The sequence below is a fragment of the Pelodiscus sinensis genome, chromosome 2 (genome assembly GCF_049634645.1).
Source record: "Pelodiscus sinensis isolate JC-2024 chromosome 2, ASM4963464v1, whole genome shotgun sequence".
Classification (NCBI taxonomy): Eukaryota; Metazoa; Chordata; order Testudines; family Trionychidae; genus Pelodiscus; species Pelodiscus sinensis.
In genome coordinates this window covers 77,503,421-77,528,105 of record NC_134712.1, presented here as the reverse complement: position 1 = coordinate 77,528,105, position 24,685 = coordinate 77,503,421, and the positions used below count along the sequence as shown (strand labels likewise).

Below are 24,685 nucleotides of genomic sequence, written 5' to 3'. Positions count from 1 at the left end.
CCTCTCCATCACTTGCTATCCCCAATCCTTATACTGCTACTTTAAAAAAAAATTCCCACCATTCCTCGCAGCTACTCACCTGTGCTGTTGCTCGGTGAGTAGCTGCTCCTCAAATGAGGAAATCTAATGTAAATGTATTGTGCAGGCGCGCAGTTCAGAGAGGGCTCAAGAGCTACTCTTAGAGCCTCCGAGATCTACCGGTAGATCGTGATCTACTGGTTGGTGACCACAGCTGTAGCCTTTGCCAGTCAATTGCAATCTCCTGGCTGCTAAAAGTCTAGCGGTTCAACAGGACTCAGGCAGGCTACCCGCTGGCTGGCTGGAAGCAGATGGCTGCTGAAATGTCTCTGCACGCCCATGGTGGGGACGGAGGCAGGTCCATCTACTGCTGTTGACCCCAGCACTGTCCTCACAAATCCTACGGGCCAGGAAGCAGCCAATAGGAGCTACAGGTGGTGCAGGTGCACACAGAGACCAGATGCCCCCCTTCCCCTAAGGAGCATGCAGAGACATGCCAGCAGCCAGATGCTTCCAGGAGCAACGTGGGGCCATGGCAGGTAGGCAGCCTGCCTCAGGCCTGCTATGCTGTCAGAGCCTACACCTCACATCTCCTTCCCGCACCTCACCCCCTCTCCTGCATTCAGACTCCCAGACCCAACACCCAAGTCCTTTGGCCCAGCCCAGAGCCCCCTTCTGCACCAAACTTCCTTCCAGAGGCCACAGCCCTCATCCTCTTCTGCACCCTATCACTTTGCACCAGCCTGGAGTCCCCTCTTGCACAAGACAATGATAAATTCTCCAGCAATTGCCCAGCAGTATTCCCATAATTCCTGCGTGCCAAACCGCTCTCTGCAGCAGATTCTTCCTGCCTCCCAAAGTAGTGTCAGTCAGTCTAGTCCTCCTCCCCACAACCCAGAAAGCTCTTGAATTCGAAGGCCAGAAGGATGTACTGTGATAATCTAGTCCAGCCGTGGCCAACTTGCGGCTCCTGAGCTGCATGCGGCTCTTGCCCCCCAAAAGTGTGGCTTGTGAAGCTGCTCCTGCGCCCCCACAATGGCTTCTGCTGGCTCCCACCTGGGCCTTCGGCTTCCCTGTGCTTACTGGGTCAGAGCTGCGGGGTTTTAAAAATGGAGGCCAAGATGGTGGCCATCTTAAAGGAGCAGCCACCTTTAAAAAAAAATTTGTTGTTTTTGCTTGACAATTCTGTTCCGGGGGGGAGCTTCTTTTTTTTTTGGACAATTCTGGTGCGGCTCTTCGCATTTTTTCCACCGCTGTTTTGGCTCTTTCTGTTAAATGGGTTGACCACCCCTGATCTAGTCTGACCTTCTGTATAGCACAGGCCATAGAACAACCCCAAAAATAATTTCTAATTTTGCAATAGCTAAGATTTTGTATCACAGCCCTAGGCAGATCTCAGATTCCAGACCCTTTCATTTAACCAGAGCTCGTTCTAGTGCTGACTGGAAATATATTTAGACAGTTATATTGAATAATCTTTAGTGACTGGTATTACTTAAAAGCTAACAAACTCTAATATGTACTGTAATTGTGTTGCAAAGTCAGTTCTGTTTTTCATCATTTCTGTCAGTCCCATAGTCAACTGATTGTTCCATAACATCAGCTCGTCTCAGCAACTTGTGCCAACAAGTAAAACAATCAAGAACTTGGATATATATGCACCTAGACACACACAGATCTACAATTGGCTAATAAACCCTTCAGCCAATCCATGGCCCTTTCATCTGCTACCCAACTGTTCCACCTCCAACAAAAGAACAAGTGTGGTGGCTCTCTCCTGTCTTTATTTTCTACTGTATTTGTATCCTTTTTCCCCAGTCAGCAATGAGCAGTTTTATTTCATATTGTTCTCCCCCTGCTGGGAACATCAAAGCTTTGTTTATCCTGCTGCCTCCTATGAAGTACATCTCTCCCCCATACACACAATGGCTGCATAACCATACACACAATGGCCCTGCCTCCCTGAGCAGATCCTGCATTATATTATGGCTTCACAATGCATTCCTTGCTGTGCTCTTGGCCTGTTTAATTGTGTGTGTGTGTGGGGGGGGGGGGGGAGAGTGTAATTTTTAAAAATGTCTACTTCTTTCTTTAGCTCATGTCAGAAATAAAACAAACAGGTACAATTTTCTATCAATCTCCATGGCTGTGTCTAGACTGGCACAGTGCTCCACTTAGGAAGGAACAATCAGTTCCATACATACAAGATGGGAAGCGACTGTCTAGGAAGGAGCATGGCGGAAAGGGATCTAGGGGTCATAGTGGACCACAAGTTGAATATGAGTCAACAGTGTGATGCTGTTGCAAAAAAAGCAAATATGATTCTAGGTTGTATCAACAGGTGTGTTGTAAGCAAAACTCGTGAAGTCATTCTGCCGCTCTACTCTGCACTAGTTATGCCTCAGCTGGAGTACTGTGTCCAGTTCTGGGCGCCACATTTCAAGAAAGATGTGGAGAAATTGGAAAGGGTACAGAGAAGAGCGACAAGAATGATTAAAGGTCTAGAGAACATGACCTATGAAGCCAGGCTTCATGAACTGGGCTTGTTTAGTTTGGAAAAAAGAAGATTAAGGGGGGACATGATAGCGGTTTTCAAATATCTAAAAGGGTGTCACAAGGAGGAAGGAGAAAATTTGTTCCTCTTGGTTTCTGAGGACAGGACAAGGAGTAATGGGCTTAAAGTGCAGCAAGGGAGGTTTAGATTGGACATTAGGAAAAAATTCCTAACTGTCAGGGTGGTCAAATATTGGAATAAATTGCCAAGGGAGGTGGTGGAATCTCCCTCTCTGGAGATATTTAAGAACAGGTTAGATAGACATCTGTGAGGGATGGTGTAGACGGAGCTTGGTCCTGCCTTGAGGGCAGGGGGCTGGACTCGATGACCTCTCGAGGTCCCTTCCAGTCCTATGATTCTATGATTTTGTGGAAATAGTTTTTCCGTTAAAAGTATTTCCGCAAAAGCGTGTCTAGATTGGCACGGATGCTTTTGTGCAAAAAGTGCTTTTGGGCAAAAGCATCCGTGGCCAGTCTAGATGCGATTTTGCGCAAGAAAGCCCCAATCGCCATTTTAGCCATCGGGGCTTTTTTGTGCAAAACAGTTCTTCCCTGTCTACACTGGCACTCTTGCGCAAGAGGGCTTTTTCCCGAGCAGGAGCGTGAAAGTATTTGTGCAAGAAGCACTGATTTTGTACATTACAAAGTCAGTGCTCTTGCGCAAATTCAAGTGGCCAGTGTAGACAGCTGGCAGCTGCTTTTGCGCAAAATCTTACCAATCTAGACGCACCCCATGTGTCTCCTAAAAGGACATTAAGTGGGACCCTTTGCAGAAGAAACCACTTGATTTTAAAATGGATAGATTTGCAAACTAATTGGATAGCATTACTCTAGGCACTAACTCTACAAGACATGAGTACTAATCTCCTTCTCACAACTGCTGACTCGGGCATCATATTTGCAGGCAGAGGTGGGGAAGGGGCTGGTCATGCTGAGCTGGAGTGCCTTGTTTCCAGCTGATACATAGTATTACCTGATAACAGTCTTCAAATACATTAAGGGCTGTTATAAAGAAGGCTGTGCCTACTTGTTCTCCATGTCCACGAAAGGCAGGATGAGAAGTAACGGTCTTAATCTGTAGCAAAAAAAGATGTAGGTGTGAAAATAGGGAAAACTTTCTGACTTTAAGGTGTGACCGGACCACTTAAAGGGCTTGATAGAAGAGGAGAGAGGCAGCTCTTTAAAAAACCAGCAACAGCCCTAGCTAATCAGGGGCAGCTGAGACAGGGCTGCTATAACACAAGGGCCAGGTGAGTTGATTCAGGCTGCCACGGGACCTCTTTAAAAGCCTTCCCTGTGGGGGAAGATACTGGGGGAGTGGAGCAAACAACTGATAAGGAGCCCCTAAAGGTAGGAGGGGAGGGACTGGGGCAGGGAGTGTTTGGAGATTCCTTTTCCTCAAGTGGCCAGAGGAGGACTGGCCCAGGGCATTGGCCCCAACACACCACTGGTTTGCCAGGGACAGAAAGCCAAATGCTGAAACAAGGCGAGTGAGACAGGGTTCTGGGACCCAGGAGTGGGAGTGACCCTGCCATAAAGTCTGGTGTTATGGTTGATGGATTTCCATTCCAAACAGTTAAATGTAGTTATGCTCCAGAACAGACTTCCAAAGGAAGTTGAGGAAGCTGGATTATTGGAGGTTTTTAAGAATACAGTAATTCCTCATTTAACACTATAGCTCTATTTCAGAAAATGATTGTGTTAAGTGAAAGTGTTATGTGGGGTCAATTTTCCCATTGAAAATAATGGAAAAGGTGGGGGTTGTGTTTCCAGGGGTGGTGTCTGTTGGAACCGGGACATAAGGTTGGGGGAGAAAGGGGATTGGGTTACAGCAGGTAGGAGAGGTGTTTAGCTCTGGGGAAGGGGAGGAGAGAGGAGGGGGATTGGGTTGGGAGTATGTCCCTGTGACTGGTCTGCCGGGACCTGCACTGTGTCTGGTGAGGGGGGGTCGCTGGGGAACAGAGTGGTGAGCAGCAAACCCTCTGCCGCTTTGCAAGAGGCAGGGGAAGCCCTGCACAGCCACTGGCGATGGTCCGGCTGGGGAAATCCAGCCACTGGCCTGCAAGCGGGGGCAAAGCAGCCGGTGAGGCAGCAAGGAACGGCGTGGTGAGCGGCGAACCCTCTGCCGCTTTGCAGGGAGGCGGGGGAAGCCCTGTGCAGCCGCCAGCAATGGGCTGGCTGGGGAAATCGTGGGACAGTCATGTAATTCAAAAAATATTCCCTTAAAAAAAATCGTGCTGTCGCAAAATGTTAAGCGGGCACGTGTTAAATGAGGAATTACTGTAGATTGGACAAACACATGCCAGGGATGGTCTAGGTTTACTTGGTCCTGCCTCAGCACAGGAACTGGACTTCAGTTCTTAAGGTCCTTACAGCTGTACATTTTTGTGAGTCTATGACTACAGCTAAAAGGGAAATGTTAATACTTGACTAATATTACTTTGCCATGCAACCAATTGCTGTTTCTGAGGACCAAATAAATATGAAAAAATAATTTAGGAGGACAAAGGCACTCGGAAACATCTTGCCTGTGTTTCTAGCATTTATCTTCAGTAACAGCATTTACCATTAATCCTAAGTGGGAAGCATTCTGATGACTTTCTGTAAGATTGAATGATCATATTATCAAGCAGACCCTATAGCTTATGGAATATGTAAGATATATGGACACCAACTCTTTTCCCAGAGACTACACTAACACACTTTGTGGTGAAAGAATCCCATTTGTGGAATAAGGATGTACAATAATTCATAATTTTTAACTATCCCTTTACTGAAATCAGAGCACTGAAACATTATTCAAGAATACAGTAATCAAAATAGTACATGCAAGGGGCAAAGTAAGCTCTCTTCTGTTCTCCAAGAATGTATGTGGGCTCGATCCAAAGTCTTCTGAAGACCATGGAAAGAGCTGCTGAATCAGGCTCTTTATGAACATTTAAAAAAAATCATAGAATCATAAGCTGGAAGAGATCTAAGGAGGTCATCAAGTCCAGCCCCCTTCCCAAAGCAGGACCGATCCCAACTAAATTAACCCAGCCAGGGGCTTTGTCAGGCCAAGATTTAAAAACCTCTAGGGATGGCGATTCCACCACCTCCCTAGGTAACCCATTCCAGTACTTCTCCACCCTCCTAGCGAAACAGTTTTTCCTAATATCCAACCTAGACCTTCCCCACTGCAACTTGAGACCATTTTCTCAATACATATTCTCTGATATTCACCCATCCTCCTTCCAGTTAAATATGCAATATTGAGGGGGGAAAAAGCTATGTAAGTATATACAAGTGTGAAACAGTCTTCATATAGCTAAGCCACAGCAAATATGTCTATTCTTACAGAAACATAATTCTTACATTGCCTAAAAAACTGACAGGAGAAAAAGGTAAAATCCGTGTGTAACCCCCACACATCATCTGGGTATGCTGTGCTGCCCCATCTACTGGTAGTGACCACTTACAGAGAGAATGAGTCTACTCTTCAGCCATAGGTGAGAGCCAGCTGGCTTTTGGCTCCTGCAGTGGAAGCTCATGTACTAAGCTCCAGAAGTCCCTGGTTCGGTTTCACCTGTTGGTGTTACACATGCACTGCCAAAACAAGTAAAAAGTGGTTATAGGCAAAGTAGAGACAAAAAGAGGGTTGAGGAAAGACCCTCAATAAGCACCTGCCTAGGAGGCAGGCAGGCTCTCATGGCCTCCCATGAACAAACTCTGTGACTGAACATGGTCCTGTCCAGAGGCAATCCATTCAAGCTCCATGAAGGCAGCAAGTGGTCCAGCCATTAAACCTGGCAACATACACAGTCTGTGCAAAAATCAGGCTCTGATCCTGATCATCTAACCTGCTTCCCATGTGCCTGTATAGCCTGGCTCCCTGTTACTGAGCAGCATTCATTCCTGCCAGTTTGCCCAGCAGCAGGCTGTCAGGTTCTTTGTGGCTCCATCTCTTCTGAGGCCAGGCATTCCCCTGCAAACTCTCAGTGTGTTCACACCAAGGAGATCTGAGGGAACAGGGATGGAAAGAGGAAGAAAGATGATGTGAGGCTGCCACACACACATATTTCTTTTCTCCTTTCATACTCTTCTTTCTCCTCTTTGCTCCAATGTGTGTGGTGCAAGAAAACATCTGGCTTCTAATGACAGATAAACAAATTTAAATGCATGCAGCTACCAGCTAATTAAACACGTCTGTTTACAGCAGCAAATAGCAATTAGTCATCCCTAAAGCTTTCCACACCTCTTCCTGCCTATTTTGCTGGCCCCATTAAGAATGCCAGCTGAAGCACGTCTCTTCTGTGGCACACTGAAAACTGGGCTCCTTATGTTTATGAAGAATGTTGTGTGACTGAGCTTAAACCCCTTTGTGCAGCTTTGATCAGACTGAATCTTTGCTTCTTTGATCCATTCTGAGAACAACAGTACTTTGTGTGTAACAAGTGAGCTAATCAACCTCCGCCCAAGTACTGTAACCTCATCCAAATCCAATACTTCCATTGAAAGAAAAGATAGAATCAGGGCCTTTAGTTCAGTTCCCAATCCTGTCCTCTGGCCTCTTGAGAAGATTCATTTCTGGCTCAGAACTTTGTGTCAGAAACTGTCTCCCGGCATCTGGCCAAAACAAAAACCTGAATCCAAGCACCTTTTAAACTGTAGGAAAGTTTGGCTCTGGATCTGAATTCAGCACCTCAGATCCATCTCAGCTTAGGAGACATATAACTAAACTGGATCACAATCACACCTGGGAAATTCACAGATCCTACCATTGCTTTCAATGTTGTGCAGACTACTAGCAATGGAACCTGGGGTATGGTTTGCTGCACATACTGTTGTGGGAAACATAAGGGAGATTCTCATCCCTTTTATGACAGAGCCCAGTACTTTGGACAGGGGGGATGGGTGTTAGCAGCTCCAGGTGAAGAACTACATATAAGCTACCACTGGCCATGTACAACAAGTTTGATTAGTCCTACACAATCCAGGTACAGTACTGTGTAGTGGATTCGTGAGTGCCATTTAGTGGAACCTCTATCAATAAATCTCTCCTGCAACAGAGGTCAGGGCAAGCAGGGGGGAGGGATAGGGACAAGCTAGAGAAGGGCAGGCCTAAATGAAGTTATAGGGCAACTATAGCCATTGGAATGGGATAGATTCCATGAAATGGCTACTTAACTTTAAAGATGGGGATTAGCCATCCCATCCACCTCCTATCTGCTACAGCTCTGTCTTCTTGAGCTGAGGTGGGCAATGGATTTGCCTTCAACTGAGGGTCTGACAATTATGCAAGCATCTTTGATAAACAATCCTTATATGTTTGAAAGAGATTCTTTGGTATATTTAGTAACATTTCCATATGACTTATTTATGTATTTTATTGATTTTTTTTGTGCCTCTCTTGTTCTAGTAGGTAGGCCCTTTAAATTATGACAACTGAACAAACACAAATTACATACGCCACACCGAACCATAACTTTGCCAGCAAACTTTAGTAGATGAAGATAAAAATAATTCAAGTAATTAAATTAAAGCCAAACAGTTACAGTAAAGAAAATCATGGAGGTTTTCACCGTGTGTTGAAGCATTTAAAAATATGCATGAGAGCCACTATTTAAAATGTTTTAGATAATTACTGTATTACTAATCTGAAAGTTAACTAATTTATAACTTCCAATTGCTATAGCTTATCATCAATTTGGTTTTATTGGTATCACCACCATTTCTCATAATAACTTGGGTACAAAAACCCTAAAGAAAATTTAAAAAACCAGGAAAAAACTTATTTTTGAAAACCTGTATGAAAATAGTTGTATGTTTGTTACAAGTGCCAAAAAGTCTGTGGGGAGATCAATAGCTAATGCAAATTCAATGTATGGTTCTTTGGAAGAATCACTGTCCTTTAACAATTATGAACAAATCCTCACCATGGAGCCTGGCTGGCACTAACAAGCACTGTGGTGTTATTACATGTGTGTGGATCGTTTGAGTGGAGATAGACTGAACAAAACATATCCAGGCAAAAATGTTAAGACAAACTTCTAGAAGACGTGAATCAATTCTTTCTTTGGAACTCTTTGAAAGTTCAGGAATATGATGATATAACTGAATGAAGGCAAACTATACAGATAAGCTGTGTCTACACAGGCACGATCTCGCGCAAAAGCAACTGCTCTTGCGCAAAAACTTGCTGCCTGTCTACACTGGCTGCGTGTTCTTGTGCAAGTAAACTGACATTCTAATGTATAAAATCAGGGCTTCTTGCGCTAGAACTCTTGACACTCCTGCTCAGGAATAAGCTCTTTTGTGCAAGAGCTCTTTCAGAAGAGGCCAGTGTAGACAGGCAACATGAATTTCTTGCACAATAAAGCCCTATGGTTAAAATGGCCATCAGAGCTTTCTTGTGCAAGACAGCATCTACACTGGCATGGATGCTCTTGCGCAAAAGCATATCTCTTGCACAAAAGCACATGCCAGTGTAGACGCTCTCTTCTAGAAGAGTTTTTGCAGAAGAACTCTTCCGCGAAAGAGTTTTTGCGTGAGAATGCGCCAGTGTAGACTTACCCATACAGTACATGTAGATCTGTGCCTGCTTGAGAGTATATGGCTGCTGATCAACATCATACCACAAGTGTGCTCAGTAGAATTCATAGCATTTGTAGAACATGTTAGACAATGTCTACAGAACTCAATAAAGCCTGAATGTGATGGGCTTCAACTATAAGGGAGGAACTACTATGTGATGTTCCCCCATCATGCTAACTCTAATATCAAGTCTCAGAGGGGTAGCTATGTTAGTCTGGATCTGCAAAAACGAGAAGTCCTGTAGCACCATAAAGACTAAGACCATGTCTACCCTATAGAGAAGATTGATGCAGCTGCAGTTGATCTTCTGGGGTTTGAATTAGTGAGTTGAGGGAAGACATTAATTTTTAACTGAGAAGGGTGCTCCTATTGATGCTGGTAGTCCTGCTCCTAAGCAGAGTAAGGGAAGTCGAAGGGAGAGTGCTCCCATCAACCTCCTGCAGTATGAATGGCACCAAAATTCAATTTAAGATACTTAGACTCAAGCTACACAATTAACATAGCTGGAATTGTGTATCTTAATTTGTACTTATCTCCTAGTGTAGACCTAGCCTCGTGAGTATAAAACACTTTGTCAGATGTGCATCTGATGAAGTGGTTTGTACCCATGGAAAGTTTATGCCCAAATAAATCTGTCAGTCTTTAACATGCCACAGGACTTGTTTCTCCTACTATCGTGAAAGTCCACAGCATATGTCCGTAGTGCCCTTTATAATAACACTTAGCACTAATGTAACGAAATCCTACCATGAATCTACATAGAAGCCCTCATCTACCCACTCTGTTTCACCTAGTTTTTCTCCTACCTCCACTACCTCTGTCTCCAACCTCATCCAGTCTCCTCCAGTTCTGTCCCTCTGCTTTTACTCCTCTCTTGTTCTGCTTTTTCCTGCCTCTGATCTAGCCAATTAATCTCCTCTCCCCTGACTCTAGTTCCACCACCAGCTGCCCTCCTCCGCCTCCACCTAATTAGAGCAAGAAGAAAGCAAAATGAGGGGGCTATCCACATGGCTCCAGCACCACTGAGCTCCCAATGCACTTGCCAGGAAAGTCACTTTGCTAACCCTTTGAAGGTGGATGCAGCCTTTGTATAAAATTCAGTCACAATAAATAATTAGCCCACATTGCTATCAGTAGAGCTCAATAAAGGAAGAGGCTCACAAGAGTGAAAGCAATCCTGTTTCCAATTACAAGGGAAACTCCCTATTATTAATGCTTTGGTTACTCAAGTGTTTTTTTTAACTGATTTACTTAAGTGTAGTGTGGTTAGCTGCGTGCATCTCTGTGCTGATGATACAACAGTTCATCATGATGTTAATATGAGCCCCGGGTGCAGGTGAAATGGCTTTCATAGACCACACTAGTATTTCCCCATCATTCCAGCATCCTTCTCTCAGCACCTCGGTATTATCTTCTGTATTGAATGATATTTGAAGGGTTGGAGAGATGAGTGTGTACACACACTCCCTCCCCTGCAAACACAGAATGATACTGCTATGTGATATATAGGATATGGCACTCTAAGGGGAAATGTAACCCAAACACCATGAGAGAGATTAAAAAAAGGTGTGACTATAAGATGTGGATGTGTGTGGCTACAACTCTTTAAAAAAACAACCCGATGAAAGAAAGGAAGGGAGAAAGAGAGGGGGAAAAAAGAGAGAGAAGACTGCTTTCTGAAGGAAGTGCAACTGAGTAAAATGATTTCTGATAAAAAGAAAAAAAATTCATGTGGAAAAATGTTAATGGAATAAAAAATGAAGAGCCCTCATGGGGAGGAAGAGATGATTTTCCTGTGTTATGTATAGAAGAGATACTTACAAAACAATGGTCTTCAATACATTTCCCGACTCTAGTATCATGATTATTGTTGTGTGTTACACATATGTGGTACAGGAGCTTTAGGGGGTAGCCGAGTTAGTCTGTTACAGAAAAAAACAAATGATCGGTAGCATTTTATAGACTAACAAAACATGTAGATGGTATCATGAGCTTTCGTGGGCACAGCCCACTTCTTCAGATGACCGGAGCTATGAGTAGGGGATATGAAAACTCGAAATAACCCCCTTTCCCTTCTCCTGTTTATTTCGAGTTTTCATATCCCCTACTCATAACTCCGGTCATCTGAAGAAGTAGGCTCAAAATCTCATGATACCATCTACATGTTTTGTTTGTCTATAAAGTGCTACCACACTATATGTGGTACAGTTCACTAACCACTGAAGGAAGCTTTCATGGTATAGGGCACTAAGCCTCTTGGGCAGATAGTGGTGAAATAACATGGAGCACCTAATGAATTAATACTGAACAACTCACCCAGCATATGGTGTAAAAAGGCAATATTCTGTATCAGGCGCTGTTGTGAGCATTTAGGATCCAAGGACATTAAAAAAGATTAGGGTTGTTAATATTGGTTCTGCCATATTTGAATATGGATCATATTGTATATTAATTAAGATAATAAAATAATAAATGTTCTTAGTTTCACCTTTAATTATCATTACACGTGCAATTTTGAGTTTGTAATTTCACTTTAATTGCAAAATATAAGCTGTTTCTTTTGCAAAATATAAGCTGTGGTCTAATCTCTCCTCAGTCCATAGTTATGAATTGGTCCTGATGTTTTTTGATAGCAAAGATAAATGTTATCAAGTGTCCACTAATCTGAGTCCCTTGTCTGATGAGTGCCCATTTTGGGATGTGCTATCTGTCTGTGGAGGGCAGAAGCTGACCCATTAGAGTGCTAAGATGTGCATCTATCAATTGAGATAGTCGGAATCAAGGGACATGTTGGAAATTTTTGCCCTAAGCTCAGAAAACATGTTAAAAGGATGTCTATAAATGCCAAGTTTCATTTGAAAAGTCAAGTGCTAAATCTAGTAGGGAAGGTTCATATGACCAGAAGGAGAATAAATACACAGGGCAACATTTTTAAAACAGTGTGGGCTGGAGCATAAACTGTTACTCATTCTGACACACTATCACTTCCGTTCATAGGTGACAGAATTTATTTTGGGCTATTTTTCAAAGGAGCTTCAACCTGACTGCTTTACATTTTGCAGGTGCTACAGGCTGTGCTTGAAATCCTGACCCCCCATTAAGGTCAATAAGGGGTTTGCCATTGATTCCACAAAGCAAGGATTTCATCTGTGGTTCTAACAACAGAATTTAGAAGTGAGATCACAGGTGGGAGAAGTGATATCTTTTATTGGTTTGTGAGAGAGACAAGCTTTCAAACGGACACAGAGCTCTTCTTTAGGTGTAATATCTGGAACTGACATGGCTATAACAACACTGCACAGAATTAAAATGGTGTGTGTATAAGTAGTCTGGTGTATCAGTTCTGTCACTTGCAAGCCAGAGTTCATTGAGGGCTCAAAATTAGAGGTCTTTTTTAAAGTAAAGGGATGTTTAGAATACCTTATAGCAGTGTTTTCCAATTTTATTTGGCCATGGAACCCTTTTAAACTTGGAAGAATTTCGAGGAACCCGTAAGGAAAATTTGTTGAGCAAAATAATAATAATAATACAAAAAAAAAAAAAAAAAAAGGAGCCGCCAGACCTAAGCGCCACGAAACACCATGCCCCATCCCCTCCTAGGAAGACAGTCTGGTATATGGAGCTGAAAAAGTAGACCACAAATAAGTAAGGATAATAATAATGAACAAATGCTAAATAAGGTCATGAGATCAACATTTAGTTTAATTGCACATATTTAAAAACAAAAATCACATTTAATGTGTACAAAAAAATAAAGCTCAAAAACTAATATGAATTAGCAGTTTTAAATGTGAAGAGTGTTTTTTCTTCTTTTCTTGGCAAATTATTTTTACATTTTTTTAATACTAAAAAGTTGGATTTGCATATCTGGTGCTGCATTCAGTCAATTTATGTATTTTGTTTTTGTTGCTGCATAATTCGAGAACCCAGTTTCACACAAGTAGGTGCTGTAATAAGTTGAGGTCAGTAACGAGTCAGCAGGCCTAAATAGAGGCCTATAACATAAAAACAGCAACAGACCTGCAATCTAGTGTGCAAGACTTTGGTTCAGTAACAGGAGCCAAGAAAGAGGCCCTATTGATAAATTGTGTGATTGTGTAAGTTAGGTCGAGCATGGAAGGACACAGGGAGGTACTGGGTACAGACTGTAAGCCAAAGGGGAGTATTGGAACATCTTAATAAGAAATGTCTTGGAACATAAACTCCCTAAAAACTAATGCACATATCGACCTAGGTTCGGGACCAGGTCGAGATTGACAGCATGAAGGATAGTAAGTAAGCTCCCCTTCCATAAGGTGAGGGGTGGTAACTAGGCAACAGAGGGTGGTAACCTGGTACGTAAAGAAATGATGTAAGTTGTTTGTACCTGTCTATAAAAGGACACTGCAGAGGGTGCTCTCCGGCCGACCTTGGGGGGGGGCACACTAGGTTAGAAGGGAGGGTAGAAGAGGGGATTTGGGGCAGGGTGTCAGAGCAAGCTGAGAATGCGGGCTCTTGGCAGTGGGAGGAGATTAAAGAGGATATGCATGCGGGGTCTGGGCATGAGGGGGGAGGCTTACCTGGCTTGGCACCCTGCATTTGACGAAGTGGGTCTTTGCCCACGAAAGCTTATGCTCCTACACTTCAGTTAGTCTATAAGGTGCCACAGGACTCCTCGCCACTTTCTCTGCTGTATAGTTACAGTCAAAATTCAGGGCCTGTTAGGTGAAATACTCTTATCAAAACACTTAGTTTTTTTATATTAGAAGAGCAGATGAAAGAATGAAAGGCACTGGTATAAATATTATCTAATCATGATCAACACTACACAGCTATTGCCACTGGAGATTATCTCTTGATTGTGCATGAAAATTATCCTGCTTGAATGCACACATTTAACAGATTTAACAGAGGAAGAGCCCTTCACTTTGGACTTAAGAAAGAGAAAGAATTCTCCTCACTTCCTTTAAATATAGCACAGCCAGCAGTTTGACTGAGGACGTGGCAAAACTTTTCAGACCACAGCACTATTTCACAGATAACCACCCAGCAGCTAGAAAGACTAATTTTGACAGTCAGAGACCTCTCCTGCTCCTTAGAGTATTTTAGGATTTTGTTCTGCCTTCTGAGGTATGCAACAATACTGTTGTTCTTGGAAAAGTCAACTACTGTGTTTATGTATGCAAGCCCCAGAACTAATTTTTATATATACTCAAGCAGGCACAGAACGCCACTTACTAGAGGGCAGGATCACAATCTTAAAATGTAAGTAACTAAGTCAGACAAGATTTAGGATTTCCGTAGTTCAGATTCCTGCATATGCATAGGAGCAAACTCACCATCTTTGTCACCTTGATCAGGATTATTGAGATGCACTGATTAGCGTCTGTGCCAATCTAGACGCTCTTTTCTGCAAATGCTTTTAACGGAAAAACTTTTCCTTTAAAAGCATTTGTGGAAAATCATGCCAGTCTAGACGTAGCCCATTTGCGAAATATCACCCGAATCACATCTGTCCTTATTTCCCACTCATGGTCCATGGGAAAACGCCTGCTGAGGGAGTCCACAATTACATTGGCAGTGCCAGGTAAGTACAATGCTATTAAGGTTACGTTGTTCTGTATGCACCAATTCCAACACCATACTGCCTCGGCGCATAGGGAGCATGATTGTGCTCCTCCCTGCCTGTTCACATAATACATCGTTGCTATGCTGTCCATCAGTATTCTTACTGTGAGACCTTTGATACGTGGGAGAAAAATGTTTGCATGCACAGAAAATTGCTCGGTGCTCTAGTCGATTGATATGAAGATGCCTCTCGATGAGAGACCATTTGCCCTGGATTCGTTCGTTGGCCATGTGAGCACCCCAGCCGATGAATAAGGCATCCAACATTATTTGTACCGATGGTTGTTGTCAGTGGAATGGAATCCACAACAAAAGATTTCGGGCTTTTGTCCACCAACGCAGAGACCTTTGAACATGCAAGGGTAGCCATACTGTCTTGTGAATGTCATGTTTCACAGGAACAGAAATCATCGACAACCAGTGCTGGAGGTTCCTCAGATAGTGTCATGCGTGAGGAACTACAATGGTGGCAGCAGCCATGTGTCCCAGGATATGGAGGCAATTGTGAACAGAGACACTCACATTCCCGTTGAGTATGATGACGAGATCTTTGATCACCTGAAACCTTTCCTGCGGTAAGTATGCCCTCACCGTGAGGGAATCCAGGTTCGCCCCTATGAACTTTATAATTTGCGTCGGGATAAGTGTTGATTTTTGTTTTTTCAAGAGAAGACCGAAGGATTCGAATGTGCGTTCGAACGTCGCCACCATCTGTGATGCTTCTTGCTCCGTGGAACCTTTTATTAAGCAATCGTCCAGGCACGGGAATATTACCACTCGTAGCCGACGCAGATGAGCTTCTACGACAGCCAGGGTCTTCGAGAAAGCTCTGGGCACTGAGGTGAGACCGAAAGGCAGAACTCGATACTGAAAATGATCATCGTTTATCACAAATTGGAGAAAACGCCTGTGCGCGGGATGTATGGCTATGTGAAAGTACGCATCTTGTAAGTCAAGGGCAGCGAACCAATCGTTGTATTCGAGGGACGGGATTATGGAATTCAAGGTTATCATTTTGAAGCGCTACTTCCGGAGATAACGATTTAGGTGGCGTAGATCGAGAATGGGTCTCCAACACCCTGTTTTCTTTTCCATTACGAAGTACCTTGAATAGAACCCTCTTCCCTTGAACTGATCTGGGACCCTCTCTATCGCTCCGAGGGTAAGGAGACGATAGGCTTCCTGTCGCAGGAGGCCTTCATGAGATGGGTCCCTGAAAAGGGACGGGGAAGGTGGGGTGGTGTGGGGAATGGAAGTGAAGGGGATGGTGAAGCCAACCTTTATGACTTCCAGCACCCATTTGTCCAATGTTATTTTGACTCATTGGTGATAATAGGGTCATAGATGATGATGGAAAATGGGATCTGTGTGCGCAATAACAATTGGCGGAGTTTGCATGCTCTCGACAAAGAAGTCAAACTTGCTGTTTTGAGGCGGACATGCCGGACGCTCTAGGTGGTTGTGGGCACCTTCGCTGAGTCTGCTGTCTAGGGCGGGATTGGTCAAACATGCGGTTTTGCTGTCTATGAGATGATAATCATACCGTCTCTGGTACGGAAAATAACGATGACGACAGAATGGTGGGACATACATTCCTAGCATAAGGAGTGTCATTCTTGAATCTTTGCCAGTATGAAGTACCTCATCAGTCTTTTCCACAAACAGTTTTATCCTGTCAAACGGGAGGTCTTCGACTTTGGAGTGTAGCTCCTTGGATACCGCCGCTCTGGCAAGCCAGGACGAGTGTCTCATAGACACTGCTGTTGCTACTCCTCGAGCCGCTGTGTCTGCCACATCCATAGCTATCTGGGGATTCGCTTTTGAGCACGCGTAGCCTTCCTTGAGGATTGTCCGTAAGAGCTCTTTATCGGCCTCTGATGTTCTTTGGGCCAACTCTGTAAGCTTCGCGATATTATCGAAACTATGGTTTGCCAATAGGGCTGCATAATTTGCAATGCAGAGAAGTAACATGGCCGATGAGTATACTTTGCGGCCAAATATATCCAATTTCTTGGCCTCCTTATCTGCCCCTATATTTTTTAGCTGCGGGTTCTTAGCCCTTTGTAGAGCTGCATCGACGACCAAAGAGTTTGGTTGAGGATGGGTAAAAAGAAATTCTGAGTCTTTAGATGAGACAAAGTAACACTTTTCCGCTGGTTTCGAAGTTGGAGTGGTCGAAGCTGGGGTATGCCAGATTTCTGCTGCCAATTGGAGGATTGCCTCATCAATAGGGAGAGCGACCTTAGATTGTTGCTTGGGTGTAAATTTCTCCAGAGCTTGAATTGCTTCATCGGGACATCTGATAATTGGACGTTCTGCGACTGAGCCACCCTCCTAAAAAGATCCTGAAATTCTTTTGTGTCATCAGGAGGTGAGGAATCCCCCTCAAATACAGCATCATCTGGGGAGGATGACGAAATATCCTCCAGAGATATAGGATGTGGGCGATCGTCCGTATCAGAAATTTGCCCTTCCTCAGGCTCCGACAGTTGAGCTGGGGCCGAGGGGGTCTCTAGACGAGATTTCACCCTTTGACAATCCTGGATCGGAGGTTACTGTCGTGACCCATAAAAGGTATGGCAGCAGCACAGATGGGAACAGGACTGAGATCTACCATGCCCACAGGATGAATGGTGACTCCTGTGGTCAATGTGCTCAGGGGACGATCGTCGTGAGGAATATCTGCTAGCATGCCTCCTGTGATAAGATCTCGGAGGGGAGTAGCTCGGTGAGCAAGACCTATATGATGATCCCTGGTGATAATAGGAATACCGGTCGTAATAATCAGAGTGACGAGACACTGATCTCCATCACGGAGAGCGCATTGTACGACTGTGAGACGCTGAATAATCTCTGACCACCGCTGAATGATGCGGCGAAAGCGAAGATTCTGGGGAAAAAACTGGTGAGGGCAAAATTGAGTGCCTTGGCCGCTTTAGTATGGACCTTAGTTGTATGGGCATATTCACGTTCTTCTGATGGTAAAGAACGGGAGGAGAGAGGAGGGGATTGACCCTCCATCAGGTGCACTGTGCTACACTGCTGCTGTGCTGGGATCCCACATGGCACCGTGGGCAGCTCTGTCTCTGCCGAGACTGTTGACAGAGAGCGACCTACCGGTGCCGACTCGGCACACTGCGGGGCGCTCAGCCGTCGGGCCCGTTCATGCTCCTCCACGGGCCTGTCCCTCAGTGCCAACTTTGGCGTTGGCTCCGGTGCCGGCTTCTCGCGGCTCATTGGTGCCGCTTCTGGTGCCGCTAGAGTCTGCAGCTGCGCGGACGCTACTGGTCCAAGCACCTCTGGCGGTGCCGATTGCTCGCGGTGAGACACCGAGCGCTTACAGGGCTGAAGAGCTGGTGCTGGTGCCGGTGCCGATGCCGACCGGCTCGGAGGTGCAGGCATAACTGACAGCGCCCAGTGTGATCTCTCTGGCTGTCCCATCACTCCGGCTTGTCCCCATGACTAATCCGGGACAGTGAACTGGCTGGAAGAGAGCGCGTAGGAGAGGCTCTCTTCCTTTTTGTCACCAATTGCGCTCTCCTTTTCTGCCCTGCAGGAGGTTCTGAGCCATGGTCATCAGAAGGCTGTAAAGCTTTATTGCACAGCAGGAGTTTTAACCACATGTCTCTCTCCCTGCATGCTCTCGGAGTCAATTTCGCACAATGGGAGCATTTCCGTGGGACATGCGATTCCCCTAGACATCTGATGCATGCTGCATGCCCATCAGATGCGGGCATCGTGTCCTTACACTGAGTACACCGTTTAAACCCAGGTGACCCAGGCATTATGCTTGATCAGCGTAACTATTTACAGTGACTAATCTAATAAAACTAAGAAACAGTGAGTAGAAAAAAAATTTTTTTTTTTTTGCTTTTCTGAGGAAAGAACTAACTAACTACTAACTAACTACCTATAAGTATTAGAATTAAACAATTTGTGTGGGTTTTTTTAACAAAACGGCTTTCTCTGAGGAGATAAACGGTGCTCCGCCAGCAACCATAGGCGTTTGAGAGGAACTGGCGAGGGGGGGCGGGACCGCGAGACGTTGCAAAGGCACGAACGCCACGTGCTGCTCTCGCGCATGCGTGGTCCGGCCCGGCTATGGCTCTGGAAATCTCCGACTAGCGGTACCGGGTTGGGACCCGACACCTTGAGTGGAGCACCCATGGGGAGCACTCAAAGAAGAATTATGTGCTTTTGGTACTGCCAGGAGAGGAACTATTGCTTGAGGGGTCTTAGGGAAATGAAAATGAAGTCCATAGTTCTATTACAGAGGATTCAAGACCCACTCTCCTTAGGAGGGTCTGCTCTGTGAACCCATATAGCTACCCCCTTCTATGTACCTCTGCTATTGACAGCATTGATTTTTGACTTTCCTCTCTTAAATAAAAGGTAGGTTTGTCACGCACCTTCTCCCAACTGGGTCTATAAAGGAGTAATCTGAATGTAAAAAATTAAGCTAGCAGGTAATAGTTTTCCAAGCCTACCAAGACTGCATAACTGTTGCTGTGTTTGTTAACTGGTTTTCTGACAGGCATTTTCAACAAAACTCCCCCAGCCCTTTTCTCTAACCAGGAAGAATAGCAAGTGAGATGAATACCAAAATTTGACCTCAAAATTCTACCACATAAATGATACCAAAATCCTTGAAACAATCTCTCTCACCCAGTGACGTTTCATACCTTGCAGACTTTCTACTTTTGTAGAGCAGAGTTAGAGGACAAAATGATGAAAGAATTGGAATATTTAAGATATTACATATGTCTAAAGCCCCAAAGTGAGATAGAAGAAGTGTGAATAATCTTTAAATAATTCCCTACCAAATCATATTAATACATCATGCAGTATGACAAATGTGAAAGTGTACTGAAAAAGTATTGCTAAAATAGTGGAAACATAATAACCCTTAGCTGGAGTGTGCTGTTCTGGGTTATTTATTATGTTGTGATTATGACCTACCAGCATTTTTTTTCATTTTAAACTACATGAACATTTTCGAGACACTAATTTAGACTGAGTTTACTAAGGCTGAAATGTTTGTCGTAATTATCTACAGCTTTACAGATCATTAATTTCCCCCCACAAGCGTGAAGCATAATGGCACTTATAAAAATGGTTTTACCATTTATTTGCAAATGATAAGAGAAAGAAAGAGCACTTTATCCATAAAGCCAGTCTGTTAACTGGATGTAAGCATTTAGGTTCCTTTGTAATAGAAGAAACAAAATACAGGACTAACACAGCTACATTTCTATCACTATTTGTAATAGAAGCAACCTAAGTAGGTATATTTTTCTTGCTAAGATGTTAGCCTTCTGAAAGTAACATTTTAAATTTGTCTTTTAAAAATTATAATATTGTGATGGTACCTCAGATAAGATTGTTGTGTGGACAGAAGTTTTCCCAAGTAATTTTGGTAAACCAGGACAGCATGTAGCTGCTGCATGAACAGAGCTATTTTTAGTACTTGTTTTTCCTTTGTTTTCTCTGGAATTATGGACCTATGTTTGGTGTCTGTTCTTAAAAAAAAATGTTATTTTGTGTTCCTTAAATAACACACCATATGTCACAGTACAAAATAGTAGCTGTGTGACTGTGCATATGACAGTGAATTTTGTTTTATATTACAGATTTTTAAAAATATTATTTGTTTGATTTAAGCTGACAGTACCAGAAAGGCCAGAAGCAGTAACAAGTAAACCCATAAATTCCTCTAGTTGAATGACTGAGTAAATGTTGGGTCCAGAGCAAAAGTAAACCTGGAAAAAGCCTGAATTTTGTTAGCTCTATAGCAGTAAAAAAGAAAAGAATCAGTTGCCAACTTGCCACTAGTGGAGTTTTGAGACATCTATGAGCAGCCTGGCAACTCTGAAAGTATAGCCATTTCCTGTGGATCATCTTTGGCTTATCTATCTTCCTCACTACGAGCTTTGAGAAGGCCACTGAAAAACAGGCGAGGAGTGCTTGAGTGGAAAAACACTTCACCAGCTGGCACATGTATTCACCAAATGTCAGGATTTAGCCTAAAAATGACAAATCACATTAAAAGGAAATTGTGGCATGCAAGCTATGAAGATTAGTGTGATTATGTACTTTCATTTGGCTGCTGTGCTTTATAAACAACACATGATAACAAATGTAAAGCTCACCTCATAAATATTTAAGTGATAATACACAATAGGCAGTGACTTACATTATTGCATCCACTGGTTGGTGGTATATTATGAGGCACAAAGACAAAGTGATTTTTAGATATTTACAAATGATGGCTCCTTAGAATTTACCTGGGCTTGTCATATCACTCTTAAAAAACAGAATTTATAAATAAAAGAGGAAAATGTTGAAAGTTATACATTCACTGGCTATTACTGACAGCTAAAACATTCCAGACAGGCCAGTCTGAAAGTGACATTAGCATGCTGAATTCTAACCCCTTTTCAAAATTAACAATGGAATTATATTTAATCTTAAACTAGAATGGCAAGTACTTGGAAGGACTGTAAAGTAATGGGGGCCTGATTCTAACACTCTTGCACCTTAGCAGTTGTGAAGATCACAGGAGACATCTGCATTCTTTTTATAAATATTGTGTGTACTTCTGTTTTATATGATTATCATCATGTTTTCTGCTACATGGGGGGGGGGGGGAATTTACTCAATCATGAGTGGTTTTTCACATCTCCAAGAAGACAATGACTTTAACTCAATTGCTGGTATTCAAATGGACAAAAACAGCAAAACCACTGCTGGAAATTGGGGATGAGATACATAAACTGGATACCCCAAGTTGGAGTGACCCAGGACAGACAAAGGAGCTTTGAAATGGATAAAAATGGCCAGGGGAATGCAGAGGTGGAGATAGTGACAGAGTCTGTCAGAGGGAAGCAGCAACTGTAGGGTTGCAGATCTACTCACCAACCTCAGTGCTAGGGAGTGCCTGGGACAACTGTGACTTTCTAAATTTGCAAGGCTAAGGCTTAGATGAGATAGTATGTATAGAGGTCTGTGGTTTTAACCTGTTTCTCTCTGATGGTACTGTCCCGTGGTGGCAGCTCTGAGGCAACAGATGATGCAGAGTAGCCAAGGCACTTTCAAAGTGATAGATGGGGCAGAGATGAGGTAGTTCGGGCCAAGACTGCAGAGACAAGAGCAGCCTACCCAAGAGACACTGGTATGGCCCGCCCTGCCATTCAGTTAAAGCTGAAATATTCTAGCTGGGTTAGATGGTAGAGTCTCCAGTGTAGTCCAGGCAACCCTGGTCTGCCAGCATTCTTGGACATTTCCAAATCTGGTCAACTAATTGAGGAGGAGGGGAATGGGAGAGGAGTGACATGGGTAGAATGTACCAGCCACATGGTACCAACAGCAATATACTTCCCAACTTGCAGGCACTTAAGGGTTAAAACAAAGATAACTTTAGTAGGGAGAGAAAGCGGGCTAGATAGAATAAATTTGGAAAAGCCAGAAATAATAAATCAAATTATTTGAGGCAAGATTTCAACCCTGTGGCAGGCTTTAATAGTAGTCCCAAACTCAGTTCTCCTGGCAACTGGAGGGGACACCTATGGTAGTAAATGTAATTTCCTAGGTTTCTGGATGGTGACTCAAGCTGGCATTAGCTAAAAGGCCCTAGATAATGAACCCAGACCTTTCTCTTGATGTCAAAATCTTGCTGAAGGATAGATTCCACAAGAGCAGGCATGTTACTTTAAAGGTGTCTCCACAGATTGACCCCTCTTTAGACTAAGATACAGCTCACCTAAAGTGTGACAGTGGACATTTACAAAGTGAGTGTAATGAACTTCGACTCTAATTTCCTTTACTACGCTTAGTAGTTGTGAATGTCTCGTAGTTCTTAAAGGATATGAATAATGTAGCTGTCATCCTTTTTAAAAAAAAAAGGTATCCTGGAAGCTACAGAGAACATTTAGGCTAGTAAATGAAAGAGTTCAATTCTTGTTTGCCCCATGAATTTTATTGATCTTGAAAAATGTTAGTCTGACAGTTGGGAGGCAGAAGATCTCTGTCTATCCCTAACAAAATATAGGACAGGCAGCAGCACTGCAGGCTTCTTCATAATGTATTGGAGGGAGCTCTTCTAAAGGAGAGAGGGTAATTTAATTGTAATGGACTGTTGGCCTCTCTACTGTTGAGACTGTCAACATACATGTTAATGAGAGCCAACTGTGATGGTGGCTTTGCAGTTTGGGTCTCTAGCCACTAAAAACTGGACTGGAAACATAAAATCATTTCATATAGACTTCTGAAGAGCCATCATACGGTAATAGTTTTCAGCCATTACCAAACTGGGGCAAATCTGAATTTGTGACTTAGAAGTGAAAGGCACTTCCAGTATCCCTTTATCTCATTAGTGAGCCATTCACAGTACAAAGATTTAGGGTTTTTTAGAGTTAATTTGTGATCAATAACTGGAATATACTAAAAAAATATTAGACTGATTTTAAGATTCAAAAACAAGGATACATAGGACTTGAGCTATGCAAAAATAAATCCAACTTCCAACAAAATGTATTTCTCTTCCAGTTTTCTGAGACCCTTTCTCCCAAAATCAAAGTTTCATTGACAATTACAGTAAACTTCCGATAATCCGGCACCTTTAGGACCCAGGGGGTGCCGGATTATCAGATATGCCGGACTATCAGAAGGGGGGGCTATGAGGGGTCTGGAGTGGGGTGGGAGGGGATGCCACCCCAGACCTCTCATAGCCCCCCCCTTACGATAGTCTCGCTCTGCCCCAAGCGTCCCTGATTCAGCCGCTGCTGGTCAGTTTCAGCAGCAGCTGAATCGGGGAAGCCTGCAATAGAGCAGCTGGGGTGCTGCCAGGTTGGTCCCGCAGCGCCGAGGGGCGGCGCTACGGCACCAACCCAGCAGCACTCCAGCTGCTCTTGGGGATACCTGGGACAGAGTAGCTGGGGTACTGCCCGGTTGGTCCCATAGTGCTGCCCCTTGGGGCTGCGGGACCAACCCCGCAGCACCCCGGCTGCTCTGCCCCAGGCGTCCGGATTCAGCCTGCTGGTGAAACTGACACTGCTGGTCAGTTTCAGCAGCGGCTGAATCCCGTGGCCTGGGGCAAAGCAGCTGGGGTGCTGCCGGGTTGGTCCCGTAGCGCCGCCCCTCGGCGCTGCGGGACCAACCCGGCAGCACCCCAGCTGCTCTGCCCCAGGGGTCCCCAAGTCAACCGCTGCTGAAACAGATCAGCGGCTGACTCCAGGAAGCCCCGGGCAGAGCAGCTCTGCCCGCGGCTTCCTGGAATCAGCCGCTGATCTGTTTCAGTAGCGGCTGAATCAGGGACCTCTGGGGCAGAGCAGCTGGGGTCCTGCCGGGTTGGTTCCGCAGCACCGTCCTTTGGCGCTGCGGGACCAACCCGGCAGCACTTCAGCTGCTCTGCCCCAGGCGTCCCCAAGAGCAGCTGGGGTGCTGCCGGGTTGGTCCCGCAGTCCTGAGGGGCAGCGCTACGAGACCAACCCAGCAGCACCCCAGCTGCTCTGCTCCCGGCTTCCCCGATTCAGCTGCTGGTCAGTTTCAGCAGCAGCTGAATGGGGGAAGCCTGTCCAGCTGCCCCAGAACTTCCGGGTTCCTGATGGTGCCGGACCATCAGGAGTCCCGGAGCATTGGATGCCGGACTAATGGAGTTTTACTGTATTTACAAAATTTATTTCAAATGCATGATAGCATTAAAAGTTTTCAAAGTGGGGTTAAAATTATGTAACGTGGTTATGTTACCATCTCTGTTTTTGAAAAAGGGGATAATAGTGCTACATTGCTACTAATAGATGTGTTGAGAAAAAATTAATTAGTAATCAAACACTCTCTAAAAAGAATACTACTATATATGATTCTGAACTACTAAAGTGACATTAAGAATGAATGGTGCTTTATGAGGCTGGTAGGGTGGAAAGCACACATTAGCTGA

General features: G+C 44.2%; 1 long non-coding RNA gene across 1 annotated transcript in view; it reads right to left on the bottom strand.

The window, feature by feature from the left end:
• LOC102446106 (uncharacterized) overlaps nt 1-24,685 on the bottom strand; it is a 34,409-nt gene that overhangs the window by 7,276 nt on the left and 2,448 nt on the right. Inside the window, exons 3-5 of the long non-coding RNA XR_012901520.1 lie at nt 6,411-6,569; nt 6,030-6,156; nt 3,545-3,646 (exon numbers count right to left, since the gene is read on the bottom strand). This is a non-coding gene — a long non-coding RNA (uncharacterized LOC102446106). The remainder of the gene's footprint in view (nt 1-3,544; nt 3,647-6,029; nt 6,157-6,410; nt 6,570-24,685) is intronic.